The sequence below is a fragment of the Lactuca saligna genome, chromosome 9 (assembly GCF_052625555.1).
Source record: "Lactuca saligna cultivar CGN05327 chromosome 9, ASM5262555v1, whole genome shotgun sequence".
Lineage (NCBI taxonomy): Eukaryota > Viridiplantae > Streptophyta > Magnoliopsida > Asterales > Asteraceae > Lactuca > Lactuca saligna.
Window position 1 is genome coordinate 52,670,987 of NC_136425.1, and position 13,718 is coordinate 52,684,704.

Below are 13,718 nucleotides of genomic sequence, written 5' to 3' on the forward strand. Positions count from 1 at the left end.
GGAAATCTAGAAAAGCATTCTCTTCCCAATGGAAAGGGACCGGCCATAGTCAACTCGGTTGACCAAATGGTAAAGAGAAAAACTAAAGTCTGTGATAGTCCCGTGTACCATTATCAAAGGGTCCATATGTTTATATTGCCAAAGGAAGGGGTATTGGTTGCAAAGCTGCCATAATTTACCTAAGGATGTTAAAGTCGATAAGTTTGACTCTACTTCAGGTAAAGTCCACTATCTAACTCTGCTAAGTTTCTATTCTGAGATTCTTGATACATGATGTGACTGGGTCACATGGTGATGTTTTAAGAATCAAAGAAAAGGTAAAGAAACTTAAAGAAAGAGTATGCTGAATCTAATCGCGTAGATGGATTTCTATCGCGTAGTTTGAAGATCGGATTTTGAGCTACTTCTTAGGAGTTATAATATATTGCTTGTGAATAGATAACAACAAGGTTTTCATGTGGATTGTAAGGATAAGTTTTTCCGCAAAGTTTTAAAATAAAAAAAAGGGTTTTAATTTTATTTATTTTAAAAAAATATCCTTACAATGGCATCTGTGAAAATTGTTGCTTATATGTTTCCAGTAATAGCAACATTGGAAAGTGGATTTGATTCTTTCATTTGTGGTAGTGTCTGAATTTACCAAATGAAGAAAGTTTTTCATCACCCAAGTTTCAATTGGACAGAAACTTGGAATCATACAAGTTGTATTGTATGATGAATGAGAATTTTCATCTTTGAAAAATTAAGACTAATTCTTTGATCACATGTATATGTGAGTCATTTGAAGGACTAAGGAATTAGGTACACTGGGTGTGCGCTGGTCAAGGTCCACCACAAAGATTGATTTGTCATGATTTACTAAAGATTAGTAAGTATGATTATACTTATAAGGTTAAGTATAATTCTGTAACATTGAAAAGGTTCCAATGTATGGCAGAGCGAATAAGAAGAATCAAATTAGGCAGAAGGATAAAATTTTCTCAAATCTGAAAAGATGGGAGAGTACTTTAGTATCAGTTTTATGATCATCTTAATGATTTAGAAACCATATCACAAATTCATACTCTAAGGACGTCTTAGTGCATTGTTATGGCTAAGAAGAGAGGTCATGAATTGTTGGATTGGTTAAGATCAAGAAGATGAGTCATACTTCGTTCCAAAACAATTCTTAGAGTCATACTCCAAGATTGTAACATTGAGTGACATAAGGTAAGGTTTAAAAACACTTATCAAATGTAAGAGTAAAATGTTTCTACTCTTGTACATTTGAGATTGGTAAGTTGTGATGTCTTGGATGAGACAAAGACCAACTAAGACCAATTGTGTGAAGTGTTAGTCTTGATAAGAATCCGCACTATCCCTTGAATATTTGTTTTGTCAAGGAATGGTTCTTGACTAGGAAAACTTATATGTCAAGGGGACAGTGGGAGCCTTAAAGATCCTGAAAGGGTTTCAAGATTTAATCAAGAATAAAACCTGTAATTTATCACTAGCACATGACTTAAGGTTTGCAACCTATCGTGTTGACATAATTCTCATTTCTGTACCTACTTCAAATAAGTTGGATTTGCATGTCAGTTATCAGAGTTCAACTTAGAAGCATTGGTGGGCCTTGTGCTACCAAGGTGACAAGAAAGTAAGATTGAATAAGTTTAATCCATGTAAGGCTAAATTTGTCACTAACCTTATCTTGTGATTATAGTTTTGACAAATTCACATGGATAGGAACTCATACACTATAAAATCTAAGTGTCATAAGGTTTCTCTCCGATTCATGAAAATGATGGTGAGGAAACGCTTTCACTAAGTAGATTTTACGTAGATATCAATTGTGTAATTTGCATTTTCAAAAGTCGTTAGAGGAGCGCGTGTGGTTAACCGGCACACTAACATGGACTTGTGAAAAATGTCAAATGGCTAAGCAATTGAGACTATGATTACGGCATCCCTTTTCATAGTTCTGAAAATTGTTTAGACACACATGTGAGCTATCTAAGAAAGGGTGTATGAATCTAAATTTCAGAAGTCCAACAGATTTCTGGAAATATGTCAGAGCTAGTGGGAGCATAAGTGTTATGATGATAATCATCATGTTAGTGGGAGCATGATTATTATGATTAGTGTTGCAAGCTAGCAACGTTAATTATAGAAAACAAAGTTTCAATTCGTGAAGTTGCAGGGGTTGAAAAGTTGTTTTGCTATAATTAAAGGAGAGGAAATTATACTTCATTTCAATTCTACAAGCTTAGATTGAGATTTTAATCATCTTTAGTCAAGAATATACATAAGAATTTTATGTCTGAATGGTTCGACTTAAGAAATTCTATATATATTGCGTTTTCAAAATTCGATTATGATTACGGCATCCCTCTTCATAGTTAAATTTTGAAAACATGGAAAATAAAAATATTATAACAAAAGACTGGTCTAGTATCATGTCTTTATGTCAAACATCATGAATCGTGTCCCATATGTTTCGGATATAGGATCGATTGCATGTACTATAATATTCATCGTTTCTAAATTTTCCAAATGCTTAAGGCATTGAGAAGGGAAAAGTCTAGAACTGGATATGACTAAAGTGATTAAGCAATTGTCGAGGACAATCTGAGGTTTGCCAAAGATTGGTTGCTCAGGGACATTTGGAAGTATAGTGTTAATTTTGGTAGGACCGTATTGACATATTCTGAAAAAAAAAAGTAACTCTTGTTCAGAAGTGATAGTCAAAATGGGACTATGGAAATGTCTCCATAGGTGGAAGTTATTCAATCTATGTAAGATTAGAAAACCTTAATGCAAGAAGGATGTGATGGGTTTTGGTCATAAGACATCCTATGTGCTCATATAAACCCTAATGCTTGGATCTAGGTTTCTCTATTGTACATGCTTTGAATCCAAAACTATAAACCCTAATTCTAGCATGCAAGTAATCATATTAACATGTAATTAGGTTTAAGATCATACCTTGATTGTTATGTAGCAATAACAATCCCAAAACTCCTTGTATTGACTTTGGAATGCTTAGAGTCACAAGTGTCACTCCTCTAATGGTTCACAAACACCATAAGCAAGAGGATGAAGAGGAGAGAGGATGGAGGCTACCAAAAACGTGTAGAAACCCTAGAAGATCATTAGCCACGTTTTTGAGCCTTAAGGGGTCTTTATATAGTTGGGCTATTAGGGTTATCTAACAAGGAAACCCTAATTTGGATGCTTAAGCCCTAAGCAACCCATAGACTCCTTTAATTAAGCCCATGGACGATTTCCTTATGGGTTTCCCATTAGAATTCATCCATCCCTTAATATAAGGCAATCCATGGCCCAAATTGCAATTATCCTATAATTACAATTCCAGTCCCTTAAGTTTAATTAATCTCTTTTAGTCACAAAACTAATTACCAATTAATTATTGACTAATATTAATTAAACAATATGATTTCTCCTTTAATATATTATTCTCATAATACATTAATAAATCATATTTAATCCTTACTCTCCATAAATCATCCTATCAAGTTGCTTTGGTGAAGGCAACCCAAAAGGACCATGCACCATCGGGTCAAGTACATACCAAAATAGTTATGGACTTAGACACTAATCCAACAGTCTCCCACTTGGATAAGTCTAATAACTATTATGCGTATGACTTCAGATCCCGATCTGCAATCGTAGCTTTCCAAAGCCGCTGTCAACTCTGATCCTATCAGATACGCGTGTCCTTAGATAAGGGATCATATATTCCTCCATTCTAGATATCGTATGAGATATGATTTCTAATCATTCTCTTTGTACTATATCTCGATTTCCGATTTATGATGACAGACTAATTGAACAAATCAAATTAGCCCTAGCCCGGCCTAGCATTTACGTTTGTCATCACTAAACCATCGAGGGGCCCAAAGATATCGCTTCTATCCTACCTTGGATAAAAGGAACGAATAAACTTTGATACAATGCTTGCTTGCACTCACTAACCAAATCGCACACAACAATATGTTTTATAACACCAAGTTACTAGTGCGTTTACATATTATCAATGTGCAACCGATTAGCAAGATACAACTCACACATCTCGGTTTCAAGAATATAAGATGTTATCATCTCACTAATCACTCGAGATAGTGATCCAAGTGAGCGTGGGTTTAATCCAATGCTCAAATCATATTCATAAGCACTCATGAACGTTGCAGCAAACATTTGCTTATGTCTAATACTCTTTTAGACAATCCACACACCAATTCACGACAGTCTTCATTCATATCTACTTCCAACATATGAACGACTGTGGCCCGTTTGAATAATTCGATTATTCTTAATAAACTCAATTATTCTGGAAGTCAAAACATGCAAGGTGAAACATAAGAATAATACTAATCCCATATGGCCTCAAACCTTTGAGTATAAACAAAACACGTTTTATTTATCACCATATCGATTACTCATTATTTGTCGTTTCGGGTAATCAACTTTTTACTTGAATCATTACACTTGTCCCATGCTCCTAGCATGCACACAATGTTTACCTATGGTTCTTACTTTTGGGAAATAGACAAATTGAACACATTTCCAATCATTCTCATTTCACAACTCCAAATCCATTTTCTTAAGTGTAAGAATATCAAATTCTTGTTACTTATAGAATATACTAGATTCTAACACTTTATGCAACGATCCTTTTGTAATGTCACTGCACTAAAGTCTCAAAGACTATTGCCAATGATATTACAAAGTCCTCTATCGGAGATTGTTACAAGACAATTCCTTAGATATGATGTCTCTCACTCAAAATACATTCCTTTGAACATCCTTTTGCATAAAAGTTTCTAATCTAGACATAGATTTTCAATATTTACTTCCTAATATGGACACGCTTCCATATTTTCCATATGACAACTAATTTCTTAATAGAATCTTATATATTCGTAATGATGTCGATATTGTCCATCCATTATGGAAACATTTCCATAATTTCCAATACTATACTTCCAACTACTCACAAGCGACCAATCCTTGTCGAACTTTGGATTGTCCTTTGATAGTTGTTTAATTATTTTAGTCAAAACCGATTCTAGTCCCTTTTCCCTCTAAATGCACTAGACATTTGGGAAATTTTAGAATGGTCAAACATTAAAGCATTTGCAATCCATCCTATACCCGAAGCGTATGGGACACGACGCACAATGTTTTATTTTCTATGTTGTCAAAATTCGAATTGTGAAGAGGAATGCCGTAATCATAATCGAAATTTTAAGAACACACTATGTACCCTTGACTAAATTTATTAACATTCCACAACCTAATCCTTTAGATTTGAAATGAAGCATAATATTCTCTCCCTTAATTATAGCAAAACAATTTTATAACCCTTACTACTTTGCAAGGTTTAACTCTTGTTTTCTATAATTAATATTGCTAACTTTGCAATACGTGTCTTAATAATCATACAATCATAACATTTATGCTCCCACTATCATGATGATTATTATAAAACATAACACTTATGCTCCCACTAGCTTCAACATGTATTCATAAACATCTTAACTTTCAGAAAACAATACTTATTGAATTTCTTAAGTTCATGTTTCTAATACTTAGTGCTTTGATAATCTTTTATCAAGGCTTCTTGAACTTATACACTTTTGCCTTAGATAGTTCATATGTGTGTCTTAACAATTAAGACTAATTGCCAAACCTCACAATTCAAATTATGGAAAGGGATGCCGTAACCATGATCGAATTCGATAATGCAATTTTACAATCACTATCTTTTAAAATCTTTCTTAGTGAAAGCATTTCCTCACAATCATTTTCATGAAGGAGGAAATCTTATGACACTTAGATTTAAACGGTGTATGTGTTCCTATCCATGTGAATTTGTTAAACAAACTCATATGGATCGAACTTTCTTAATCTTGATTTCTTGCCTTATGGTAGCATAGCTGCCCACCACGTCTTCCAAGTAGTTAAGTAGCTCACCTTTTCCTATCAATGTACTTTCCATTGATCAAGGTCCTTGCCTTTTATGCATTCAAATGAGAACTCATAGGACTCACATGCATAATTAACTCGATTGGATTGGCACAGAATCAAAATAATGTCTTCACGATAGGTTGTAAACCTCAACTCGTGTGCTAGTGATGATCGACAAGGCTTATTTGATTTGTTCTTGAAACTTTTCAAGACTATTAAGACTCCCACTGACTCCTTGACATATACGATTCTTTTGTCAATAAACATTTCTTGACCAACAAATATTCAAGAGTTAGTGTAGCTTTTATCAAAACAAAACACTCCATAGTTTTGGTCTTATTTGGTCTTTGTCTTATCCAAGACATCACAACTTTCCCTAATTGATGAATGTTATAAACCTTCTTAATACTATTCACTCTATGTCACAATCTTGACTTTAAGACTTGTTTTGGAACGAAGTATGATTGACTTATTGATTTGACCATTTCTTCAATATTTGATTCCTCTTCTTGGACATACAATTGTACCAAGACTCACTTAGAGGATCAATTGAGATATGGTTCTTAATCATTAAGACCTATCATAAAGCATAAAAGCTACTCTCCCTTCTTCTTAGAATGGAGAAACTCTTATCTTTCTGCCTACTTGATTCTTCTTATTCGTTTTGCTATTGATCTAAACCCTTTAATCAATTCAAAATTACACTTAATCTTGTAAGTGTAATCATATTTACTATGCCTTTAGTAAATCGTGACGAATATATTTGTTACTCTTATGGTGAACTTGATCAACACACAACTTTGTGTACTCGATCTCCTAATCCTTCACTTGACACTTTGTCAATGAATTAGTCCAATTTCCAAATACGAAAATTTTCATTCATCGTGCATCAACGTTGTATGATTCCAAGTTTCTGTCCAATTGAAACTTGGGCGATGAGAAACTCTCCCTATTTGGTAAATTTTTGACATTTCCATAACATAACTAAGAATCATATCCATTCGTTGTAGAAATATGCAAACATCAATTTTCACATAACGATTTCATTGCAAGGAAGTAAATAAATAAATAAGTCAAACAAAATTTATTTTATTTATAAAAGCAGTGGAAAAGCATTTGTCCTTACAATGCACAATCTATTGAAAACTATGTAAAAAGAAAATTTCTAACAACTCTATCATAACTATCTAAGCTCAAAATCCAATCTTCAAGTCCATGAGATCGAGATCCATCTCTTGTGATTAGATTCATCTTGTTCTCTTATCAAGCTTCCTTTCTTTTCACCGATCCTACATAACATTCAAATGTAATCTTATCACATCATGTATTAAGAATCAATGAATAGGAACTTAATGGAGTTAGATAGTGGATTCTTACCTAAAGCGTAGTCATACTTTTAACTCTCCCATCTCTTAGATCTCTTAGGTAAATAGGGCAACTTCATCTCCAATGCCCCTTCTCTTGGCAATAAAAGCAAATTGACTCTTTTGGAACAACACATGGAACTACTTCAGACATCGCCTTTCTCTTATGATCAAACTTTTCGATCATTGCATGTCTTTCATTGCCATTGTCTATATCCATAGAGGTCTTGAAGGCAGATTCACCAATCAACTTTGCTTTTCTATTGCGCCAAACCATTTCTGATTCAGCAGCAATAAACATATAGGTGAGATCTATAAGGGTCACGTCGTGGTTTATCATATAGTACTCTCTTGCGAACTCACTATATGAGTTTAGGAAGTGACTGAAGAACCCAATCAATAGCCATTTCCTCACAGACAACGGATCCCAACATTCTTAACCTATCAATGTGTGACTTTATCCCTAAGACGTGTGCACACACGGACTTTCCCTTCTTTATGTTTACTTGCCAAAAGGGCTTGAGCGATATTGAACCTTTCAATTTTTCAATCTTGTGGGTTAGGGAGAATAATTGGAGTAGGAGGAGGAAGTGAAGCATGATTTCTTGTTCCTCGATCGAATCGTGGAATATCATCTTCATGTGGAATGCTTGTTCCACGGGATTTGAGAAGATCATAGTTGTCGAACTTTGACATCGGGAGAAAAAAACGAATTCAAGTTAGTTGATTGATTGAGTCCTTGGTAAATCACCCAAATGAAATTCCAAGGCTAGGACCCAACTCAATATCCTACAACTCGGGAGAGGGATGCCGTAACCCAAATTGCAGAACATTTGAAGGTAAGTGAATGACGATTCACTAGTTTCCACCATGAAAAACGAAAAAGAAATTTAAGTTTTAAATCTATGAAAACTCCTAGATCCTTTGAGATTCATTGAACATTTCAATGGCATGTTTAAATCTCGATATGCCCCTCTAGATTGTGACTGGGATGCCGAGGATCACAAAGCGGGTGTGAATAACCATGCAAACTACATGGTGCCCTCACATGTTACAATCACCTATTCGATGTGCCGGTAAACCACACACGCTCCACCAAACTATGACAAACATTGAGTCACCCTTTGCTACCTTTGCTTAGAACCATTTAGTGTGCCGGTAAACCACACACGCTCCACTAACGTCTTCGCAAGGGCACAAAGTGTAATTTCATGGAATTGCATCAATTCACTTTTGCCTAAGTAACTAAGATTGGGAATTTGAAAAACATTTAGTTACTTTGTATTTCAATATACTTATAATGGAAGGTTTCGTCCTATCCTACCCGTTCGGATAACGACCCTCCACTAGTCAAGAGTGCAGTGGGTAAGAGTGGATACCCATTCAATCGCCATTTTATAGGCAATTTCCTTAAACACCCCTTATAGACCAGCTTCGTGAATGAGGCCTACTAACGGTAAGACTGACTTTTACTCATACATATATATAATATTAGACTTTTAATGTTATATATAGTATAGGGTGTATTTCACACTTTGAAAATACTATATGGTTAACTTTAACAATTACACTTTTAATTCAATTAAATAGTTAACCTAAACTTTTATGGATTTATTAAACCTCTTTTAATTATACTCCTTAATTAATTAATAAAACCATAAGGGTGTGATTTGAACTTTTCAAAACATTACTAGGGTTTTAGAATTTAACATTTCTAATTAAACCTTTAATCAACTTTTAAATTCCAAAACTTGAGGTCAAATTTTGAAACATTTTTCAAAACATTAGGGTTTTAACTATTTAAATTTCAAAACTCCAAAACTTTTGGGTTCAAATTTAAACTATAAAACCTAAAGGGGAAAATATGAAACTTTTCATAACAACAAGGATCAAATAACAAATAATTTTAAATTAACATTTAATCACATAATTATCCATATTTGATTTATTTAATGATTTCTTGCAAAACAATTTATCAATTTACTCAAAATAATTAATCAATTATCTTATAAGGAAACAATTATCTTGTTAATTGATAATTATCTTTAATTAGATCAAGAATATAGTCATATATATCATAAAATCGGATTTATATTGATCTAGCATGATAAGGTAACTATCCATATGCAAAAACAGCAAGAAATCCCGAGATAAGCATTATCTAACGCTCGAACTCGCCGAGTACCACACTGTACTCGCCGAGTTGAGGTCTACTCGCCGAGTACACTGTGGTACTTGCCGAGTTCCTCAGCCATAAAGCCCAAAAAAAAAAACGATTTTCCAGTTATACAATGCATCAATACAATTGAATGGTTCGACTTAAGAAATTCTATATATATTGCGTTTTCAAAATTCGATTATGATTACGGCATCCCTCTTCATAGTTAAATTTTGAAAACATGGCAAATAAAAATATTATAACAAAATACTGGTCTAGTATCATGTCTTTATGTCAAACATCATGAATCGTGTCCCATATGCTTCGGATATAGGATCGATTACATGTACTATAATATTCATCCTTTCTAAATTTTCCAAATGCTTAAGGCATTGAGAAGGGAAAAGTCTAGAACTGGATATGACTAAAGTGATTAAGCAATTGTCGAGGACAATCTGAGGTTTGCCAAAGATTGGTTGCTCAGGGACATTTGGAAGTATAGTGTTAATTTTGGCAGGACCGTATTGACATATTCTGAAAAAAAGTAACTCTTGTTCAGAAGTGATAGTCAAAATGGGACTATGGAAATGTCTCCATAGGTGGAAGTTATTCAATCTATGTAAGATTAGAAAACCTTAATGCAAGAAGGATGTGATGGGTTTTGGTCATAAGACATCCTATGTGCTCATATAAACCCTAATGCTTGGATCTAGGTTTCTCTATTGTACATGCTTTGAATCCAAAACTATAAACCCTAATTCTAGCATGCAAGTAATCATATTAACATGTAATTAGGTTTAAGATCATACCTTGATTGTTATGTAGCAATAACAATCCCAAAACTCCTTGTATTGACTTTGGAATGCTTAGAGTCACAAGTGTCACTCCTCTAATGGTTCACAAACACCATAAGCAAGAGGATGAAGAGGAGAGAGGATGGAGGCTACCAAAAACGTGTAGAAACCCTAGAAGATCATTAGCCACGTTTTTGAGCCTTAAGGGGTCTTTATATAGTTGGGCTATTAGGGTTATCTAACAAGGAAACCCTAATTTGGATGCTTAAGCCCTAAGCAACCCATAGACTCCTTTAATTAAGCCCATGGACGATTTCCTTATGGGTTTCCCATTAGAATTCGTCCATCCCTTAATATAAGGCAATCCATGGCCCAAATTGCAATTATCCTATAATTACAATTCCAGTCCCTTAAGTTTAATTAATCTCTTTTAGTCACAAAACTAATTACCAATTAATTATTGACTAATATTAATTAAACAATATGATTTCTCCTTTAATATATTATTCGCATAATACATTAATAAATCATATTTAATCCTTACTCTCCATAAATCATCCTATCAAGTTGCTTTGGTGAAGGCAACCCAAAAGGACCATGCACCATCGGGTCAAGTACATACCAAAATAGTTATGGACTTAGACACTAATCCAACAGGATGTTCAAATCAATGTACTTTGAATATGAGACTTTGTTTCCATAGAATTGATCTCTTTTGGAATCCTCTGTAATGACTGATGACAAGGTTTTGGTGACCTTGCGCATAATCATTATGAGAGGATCAATGCATATAAGTTTAAAGTCTAATAGATTTTTGGTAAATGGTAGAAATTAGAAATTCTTACTTTTACAATAAGGATTTGGGATTGTGAAATGAGTATCATTGGAATCATGTTCAATTGATCTACATCACAATGTAAGGATCATAGACAAACATAGTATGCATACTTGGGGTATGGCATAACTATTGTTTAGAAAAACAAAGTGTACATGCCAGGAGCATGGATGACTGTTGTTTTATTCAAGTCTTAAGTTGATTATTTGAAACATTGAATAATGTGTAATCAATATGGTGATAAATAAAAGGTGGTTTTATTTATATTCAAAAAGGTTCTGAGACCATATTGGATTCGATTATTATTGTGTTTCACTTTGCATGTTTTGACTTCCAAAATAGCTAGGTTATTCTTTCTGAATGACTAAGTTATTTAAACACTCCATAGTCGTTCATATGTTGGAAGTAGATATGAATCAAGATTGTCATGAATTGGGTTTGTAGATGGCTAAATGGATTTAGTCATGGCAATGGTTGCTACAACATTCATGAGTGCTCATAAGTTATGAGTATTGGAATAAACCCACGCTCACTTGTATCACTTCATGGAATTTATCTCGAGTGATCGTGAGACGGTAATATCATATAAATTTTCAAACCTAGAGATATGAGTTGTTACCTATGAGTTGGTTGTGCATTGATTGCACGTAAACGCATCAGTAACTTGATGTTATAAAACGTGCCTTTGTGTACAATTCAACAAGTAGTAGAACAAGTATATGAGTCGAAGTTTATTTGTTTATTCTAGAAATAGAAGCGATATCTGGGCCCCTCGATGATTTTTTTGTGACCTATGTACCGGCCGGTCAGAACTGAATTGATGTGTTCGATTAAGTTCTTTGTCAAACAAATCGAAAATCGAGAAACAAACTGCTGGACAATAAGTACGACGTTGTTCCATGTATTTGTCCACCTGATATCATGAGAACAGAGGATTATATGATCCCTTATCTAATGGACAAGTCATTGACAAGGTCAGAGTTCATCGACAAGGTTAGAGTTCGACAGAAGCTTTTGAGAGCTACGATTGCCAGTTGGTTCCTGAAGTCATACGCAATAATAGTTTTAGACTTATCCAAGTGGGAGACTGTTGGATTAATGTCTAAGTCCATAACTATAATTGGTAAGACTTGACCCGACCCGACATGGTCCATTTGGGTTGCATACCGTCATGCACTTGGATAGACTATAATGAGAGAAATAAGACACTTATGGTTATTAATATATTGTAAGTTCTAGTATACTAATAATAAGAATAATAAGATTATTTAAGTAGTATTGATCAAGAATTAATCTAGGATTAATTAAGTGATCAAAAGAAGACTAATTAAATATATGGGTTGATTGTGTAAATCATCCATACTTATATAGTGGGCTAATGCTCCATGGATAATCAAGTTGGGCTAAAACCCATAGGATGGTCCATGGATGCTCCATGGTGTATTTGAACCCATGGATCCAAGGAAATGGAAAGCCATGACAATTAAGGATTTACCCTAATTGTAACACTATATAAAGATCTTATTCTTGACAAAAATCGGCCACTAGAATCACATTAGAAAGTGAAGAAGAGGGCTAGCCGATTTCATGAAGTGTAGAACTCTCTCAAGTTATTCTAAGTGTTATGATGATTGTGGTTCCATTTGAGGCTTCCACACTATTAGGGCTAGGCACTCAAGCTTCATGAAGACTTTCTACATCAAAGAGGTATGTATTCTATCATGTTACACTCATTGTTTTGTATGCTAGATTAGGATAATACCTTGGATGTTCTTATTTGCATGTATAATAGAGAAAACATAGATCCAAGGTATTTAGGGTTGCATGTACACTTAGGAGTGTTAGAATGCTCAAAACCCAACAATAACACCATGCAGGGTTGACAAAACTAAGCACACTAGTGGTTTTCGACAAAACTTAGCACACCAATGGTCCCTATATTGGATGTTCGTTTGACTCTGTTAAAAAGTGTTAGGGCCACATAAAATTACAAATATATCCTTAATGATTTTTTGTTTTTTTAATGAAATATAATTAAAAAAATGACACGTTAGCCCAACAATGAATTTTGAATTTGCCGAATCAGTCCCCTAACTTATTTGCACGCTTTATGAGAATAAAGTTTCGGGTCTAATTGGTCACTTTGAAAAAAAAATGAAGGGGTAACCCTGTTACCTATTTGCTACATACACACTTGTTGACCCATTTCCCCTTGACCCGTATTGACTTTGAAAAGTCTAAAATTTCCTACTCTTTTTCTTTCAATTCTACAACTCAACAAGCAACAACGAAGGAAAATACAAGAACCCTTTTGGAAGCGATCCACTCAAATGATTCTACCCCATTCGTACTCTACTAAGTGACTCACATTTACCAAGATCATCTGGTAATAGCTCGAATAGGAAATAGTTGAACAAAATCAAGATTTCCAACTTGTGACCATAGGATAAAGACTTTGGGATAACTCCTGTGAGTTTATTAGTAGAAAGATCAAGTTTTTTTGAGTTTACTATTCATTCCCAAAATCGAAGGAATGGTACATGTGATGTTATTATCCCAAAGACTAGGCTCTTCCAATATAGGTAGCTCCACAATGG